Source organism: Pteropus medius, unplaced genomic scaffold (genome assembly GCF_902729225.1).
Source record: "Pteropus medius unplaced genomic scaffold, Ma_sr-lr_union100, whole genome shotgun sequence".
NCBI classification, from domain to species: domain Eukaryota; kingdom Metazoa; phylum Chordata; class Mammalia; order Chiroptera; family Pteropodidae; genus Pteropus; species Pteropus medius.
Window position 1 is genome coordinate 25490899 of NW_024340692.1, and position 6920 is coordinate 25497818.

Sequence of the window (6920 nt, forward strand, 5' to 3'; positions counted from 1 at the left end):
TTAGAGTAGATAGAGTATAATGAACATAATGAGTATAATGAGCAAGAGGTAAACAGCAAGGAGTAAATGAGGTTAGACAAGAACTGGATAATGTAAGTCAGGTTTTACACCCAAGAACAATGGAAAGCCATGGCAGCCTTTTAAACATCAGCAGAACATTACCCACTTTACATACTGAACCATACTCGTTGCACAGAGAACTGATTATAGGTAAGAGTAAAATGTAGAAGATCTGTAGGAAGCAGTGTTGTAGCCTAGCAGGAGATGGTGGTAGTTTAGTTAGGTACTGGCAGTGGCAATGGAGAGAAGTAGAGAGAAGATGTATTTTGGAAGTGATGACATATATTCGATATATTGATGATTATGGCTTGGATGTGAACAATTGCTAAAAATAAGAAAGAAAAATCAAGAATAATGCTTGAGTTTCTAACTTACACAACAAAATGATGGTGATATCATTTAGTTTTGAAGACCAGTGAATGGATAGGAAAAGCTTTTGGATCAAATAAGAATTAATTTTGGACACATTAAACTGCTCAAGACACCTCCAAGACAATATGTCGAATGAGCAGTTAAATAAATACATCTAGTCTATAGCCATGATACCCTGAATGTGCCTGATCTCATCTGATCTCAAAAGCTAAGTAGGGTCAGGCCTGGTTAGTAATTGGATGGGAGACCACCTAGGAATACCAGGTGCCATAAGAGTTAAAAAATAAAGTTAAATTAAAATTAAAAAAAAAAAATACGTCTAGAGATCATTGGAAAGATTTTGTCCATTTATCATCACCTTCATCATCATCATCTCCATCATCAACATTATCATCACCATTGGTCAAGGCACTTAACCTCTTAAAGACTCAGTTTCTTCATAAATTAAATGGGAGTAATAATATCAACCTTCCTAATTCGTAGAATTGTACAAATCAGAATGAAATGGGTAAGCACTTTGCAAACACACACACATTAGATGTATAGATATGTATATATAAATAATATTTAGTATTTCAATGGAAAATCAATTCTTTACACTCAACTCCCTATCAGTAATACTCATACTTGGTTCTCATAGATTATGTTCACTGTACCAGTCCCTAACAGTTAAATCAACGAGAATTCTTTCCTCGTGAGTCTAAAATGTGTTATTGGCCCTAGATTGTAATTTGTACATGCCTGTTCCCACCAGAAACCTGATGTTTCTGAGGAGACATAAGAGGTACATATAAAAGTAAGGCTGAGCATTGAGAGAGAGAGTAACCAAAATAGTTGCTAAACAAAGCTTATTGGTGCACATCAAATATTAGTAAATATTAACTAGTATTCAAAAGATAGGGCTTCCTTCAATAGATAACAAGAGACTATAAATAGATATTCTTCCTTATCCTTCACTTCACTTTCCTTATCTTACTAACCCAGGGAATCATTTTCTCCAAGTAGAAACAAGAAGTTTCTTTCCTGTTTGAAGTTCCTGCAGATATAAAGAACACTCCCTTGGCCTCTGAAGAACACACTTCCAGTAAGATATAAGGTGAGTGTTCACATTCCAGTAACTTCTGATGGGTTAACTCTATTTATATAGGGCCCCGTCTCCGAACAGACCTTCTGGACTCCTAACAAGGCTAATTAATCCTCTCCATGGAATTACTCTGGCAGACAGAGTCTGGTGCCAATGCTAAAAGTATGTATACACAGAGACAAGAAAAGTACTGTTGTTTTATCACCAAATACCCTAAACTGACAACCAGATAAAATGATGAATGATAATGAAGCAAAACTTCTAGAAGTCTGTCAGGGAGCAGCAGAAAATGTTTATCTATCTCAATGACCAATTTCTGAACTAGATGTAGTCAACTGGGCTCCTTTTTAAAACCAGTTAAAAGACTAAATGTATTAGTGCATCTATCATTGGTAAAATAGTGACATTTTTCAGAAACTTACTCATCTTTACCTTTGTTGCACATTCAAGATACTTTTCAGAAACATAAAAATCAAAATATTATAAGTAAAACTTTTCTACTTATTAAGTTTTTTAAATGTCGAAGTGTTCAATTGATTTAACTGCTTACTTAAAGATTGTCAAGAGTAAGATCCTACCTAAATACCAATTGCTAGACTTCATTCTAATAAAGAATTTCTAGAGTTGGAATGGTAAGCTTGTATGACTGGGATTTGAGATAGACAGGCTTTCAGTATTAGGGCAAGAAGAGACACGCTTTGATCATTTTCCTTATATTAGTGATCCTGAGAGTGAAGTACAGAAAATCTCCTGTTTGCATTTATTTTTACTTCCTTTTTTTTTATTATTGGATATAGTTAATGATAAACATAGTACATCAGAACAGTTGTACACATACCTAATTTAGATATATATATATTTATAGTATATATAAATTAATATACATAGTATATTTTCATACTTATAATTTTTTCCTTATAACGATGAATGATCCACATATTTGGAGACCCTCACTCAGATTTCCAGGTTATGACCAATTATGTTTTAAATAGATACATGACTTGCCCTAATACTTTTTATGAGTACTATAACCATTGCAAAGGCTCTGATTCAGGACCAAACTGTACCTTTCTGCGAATTTAAAAAAGGAGCCCTTCATCCACACGGACCTGCTCAGGAAATACAGCTTAGAGAACTGAGCAGAGGCCAGATTATAGCCTCACTCAATCCTCAGCAGATATGTTTGTGCAGCTAACGAACTGCATGAATGTCCAAATGCATGGGTCCAGCATGTTCCACTTTCAGAGAATGTGTTCAGAGCAATCACGCCTCCTACCTCCATCTGGCCAAACTTCTGGGCAGTGGCCCCAGCAGCCTCACAAGATGGCAGTTCCTTTGTAAATTTCCTTGATCACAATCCAGAGTCTGATTCTTGGTTTCACAGACTCAGAAAGGAGATTTTGTCAGCACTGGGGACAGATCCATTTACTTTAACCCAAATTACAAACTTATCAAATTTATTCTTTTGACTCAAGAAATATAAGTGTCACAGAAACTAGAATTCTCTGTGCCAGCACAATGAGCACATCCCCTGACTGTAAGCAAAATTATATGGGAAGGCAAGTTATAATCAGAAAGAAGGCATCCATCAAATGAACCCAAGTAAATGGCATCACATTGAGGTGGCTAGATGTCTGCAGCTGACAGTAGAACTAGTCTTACGGATATGACCCAAAGTGCTCTAGCTACAACTATTTGAATTCCTCTCTATGACAGATGTAATCTGACCAAGATCTTTGCCAATACGACTAGCATTTTGAACTAAACAGACACTGACTGGGATGTTCCCTTCCCACACAGTGCTTGGAAGGCACAGTCTATGCATGTCTCACTGATTCTCTCTGGATGATAAAACAGCCTCTCTTCCTAGCAGGAATATTTTTTCTTTACATGTGTTATAATACTATGTCATGTTCGGTTGGTCCTGGAGGAAAAGCTGTCACTCTGGATCCTAAATATCACTGATACTTGGCCCATGAAATTTAAGTTTAACTTTCCAAAGAAAGTCTAATGTTTTGCAACTTCAAGGTACCACACTGTATTCTCCCAAAAGCGCCCCAAAAACTGTGTTGGTCACACTGCCTTCAGAGCTTCAATAACCTTCCACTAATAATGATCATATTTACAGGAGCGAGACAGCCACCTACACACCTATTGACTCCCCAGTCAACTAATGCTAGTCATGTGACCCTCCTCACAACTAAGACATTTCTACAATGCAGTCCCCCTCATAACTAAGAACATCTGCATGGCAGGCACATCTTTTTGATAAATTTATTATTATAACTCTGGCAACCAATAGTGATATAATAAGAGAAAGCTATGTATTTAGACTCAACTGAAAATAAACTCCGCCAGGAGAAAAATGTGCCCATTCATAAAGATGTTTATACTAATAGAGACCAGTAGAAGAACATTATTTATTTAAAACCCAAAACATTTCCCCGAATGATAAGTTTGTCCTCAGTTTCATGTCCGAGTTTAGTAGAAGAATGTATCCCTATGTGTTTTCATTTTCTCATTAATATATGCTACACGGAGAGAAAATAAATAAGTAAAAACTAAGTCAGTGAAGTCAATGAACTGATGTGAATTAGTTATTCATGTTCTAATGTTGGCAGCGAAAAAATGATTGCCAGAAAGTACAGGGGCTCATAGATCCCCAAAGTCAGCTGTTTTCTGTAAACATACCTTCTAGACGGTTAATAACATGTCCTTGGAACAGTCTTGGGCCATTGCTCTGTTTTCCCATTAGATTCCCCACATGTTCATAAAACGTCTCTTCTCATTTAAGTAACTGTGAATTGGCTATTTATTCTTTATAATGGTCATTTTTTACCTTTGAACAAATTGTTAAATTTGTTGTTGATCATGCATGAAAATAACTATCTGGCCTAAAACCTGGAAAAAATTTATCAGACTTTACTGGTTGATGATATTTTTGAAGGTAAAATACTATGTGTTATTTAGAATTGTATTAAACTATTTATTCACATCTCTTCAAGAATTGTGATTTGCAGTTTCCTATTTACACAGAAAATAGTATTTAGTTTCTTTTATGCCAAAAGCACTAGGCTAGACAGTGGGGAAAATAGATAAGTGAATTAGGTCTGGCTCTTGCCTCCAGGAATCTGACACTCTACAAGGAATGAAAGGTGAGACATGCACAAAAATGGCTATAATGTGAGGCACTGGGATCATAAAAAGAAGGACCAAGTACCCTAGGAATTCAGAGGGAGCCTCGTTTCCAGCAGAGATGGTCAGAGAATGCTTTCACCACAGAAGAGGAGGCATTTGCATTGGGCATTAAGCCATGAGTCATATTTCAGAAGGCACAGATGGGGGTATGAGGCATTGCAAGCAGACAGAATGGCAGCAAGGACAGAAGTACCCAAAGCACAGGGAACAAACAGTGATCCAATTTGGCTGGACCATGGTGTACTGTAGGGGGTGGTGGTGCTTGGGAGGTAAAGGTAAGTTGAGGTTAAACTATGAAGGGTTTAAATGCATGGTAAAAGACTATAAAGTCTGATGGGCATTTCAGGAAAAAGGCATCATCTATCAGAATGCATTTTAAAATAATTGATCAGGCAGTGTTATGTGAAATAGAGGGAGAAAAGAAGGTGGGGAACAATGGTTGATGTATTCCATATATGAGATGGCTAGTGGGCTTCACAACAGACTGCCATGAATAGAAAAATCTGAAAAGCAGTAGAGATTTTTCTGTGTGCCATTTCTTATTCAACCCGTTTTTTTCCCCCTTTCTGGTTACAAAAGTCGGAAAAGCTAAAATCTATGGAGGGGTTCATCAGTCCAAAATACGAGTTATGAATTCTAAGGAACTACAAAATCTAAAAGGGTCAGAGGTGGGTGCTGAAGTCAAGTTACAGAGCTCAATTACTAGAACCAGAAAAATAAGAACAAGCACAAACCATGTCGGCTCAGAGAAATTTGAAGGTGGGGAGAGAGTCCTACCAGATGGCCTAAGATGAAAATTTTTAATTTTGTGTTTTGTTTGTTTGTTTGTTTTTGGCGTGTTTTTCTTCTTAATGAAAATCTAAAAATTTTGTGAAAGCCTACTTTGGGTCACATGGATAACCATCGTATTAATGAGTGCTTTCACGCTCTTTTAGGGTGCGGGCTTGCATTTTTCTGCTGCACTGACACCATGTAGTTCTCTTTTATTTGAATGGGCTCACACAGAGAAAGCACAGGAAGAATTTATATAAAAAGAACACATTTGTGCCAGGTGAAGGCCAAATGAAATCCTGGTGAACTAAATAAACAATGAGTTCTCGGTTCAATGAAAGAAATGGTAAAATTTAGACCATGATATCAAAACTAAGCAGAACTAAAGACTCAGAGTCCATTGTACTCAGTAACTAAGTTTTCTTAAATCAGTATAAAATTTGGATTTTGTTGATTTGGTAATTTTCTTGATATTTAGCTTGTATATATATTCCAATTTAATAATTATTTATTGTCTATAACGATAATGAACTTATTCTTAGCTACATTGCATGAATGTAAGTACCATTTTCTTAAAATGATATCAGTTAATCCAGTGGGGGTAGAATGAGTGAAAACATTTTTATTAAAGTGGGTCCATACATTACTAATGTTTGGAAAACATGCATTTTTGCTTTGCTTGTTGCTTAATTTTAAGATAAAAGTACGGTACTATTTGCTTAAATTGTCAAGGCAAAGAAGACACTCACATATTTATGTTCAAAGAGGTAAGCCTGCCCATTTTCCAAGCTATAAACTTCTAAGTTAATATATGTGATAAAAATTTTTATTTAGAACCTATTTGTTTGTGTCATTGAACTAGTTTATTTACTATGTGATTTAACCAGATAGCTTCAGACTATAAAAGAAAGCAACTGAAACTAGTTTGTAAAAATGTATATTATAGAAGAAATTCTCCAATATTTTTCACTTTGTTTTTATTCCATCCTGATTTCAGTAGTAAATAGAGTTAGAGAACATAAGATAATATAATATATTCTTATGGTAACTAAATAAGCAAATAAAATCAGCATATCAGTCACATTGGGATTATATTATTTTTAGCATCCTGATGTGAAGTTAAGTTTAGTGAGAGTCTCTATTACATTAATTGGCTACCAGTTCTGCTAAGTGTAATTAGCACCACTATTCATATCTCAGCCCATGTGTGAATTGGCAGCACTGTCAGCATAACGCACCTGTTTTCTTAGCCCAGGATATCAACTGAGCAACAACTGACTGATATCCTGAATTATGTTAAATATATTTAGTAGTATTCCTGACATGTGTTCAAAGAAATAGTACTGAGGTGTTTTTTCCTCATTGCTAATATATAGAAAATATGTAATTTCCCATGAGCTTCACAAAGTGTTAGCTAAGTCATCTTTAAACTATC

The 6920-nt window shown here is 35.6% G+C and overlaps 1 pseudogene; it reads left to right on the forward strand.

The window, feature by feature from the left end:
• Positions 1 to 589: 589 nt before the first annotated feature.
• On the forward strand, positions 590 to 708 carry LOC120596130 (uncharacterized; annotated as a pseudogene).
• Positions 709 to 6920: the final 6212 nt, after the last annotated feature.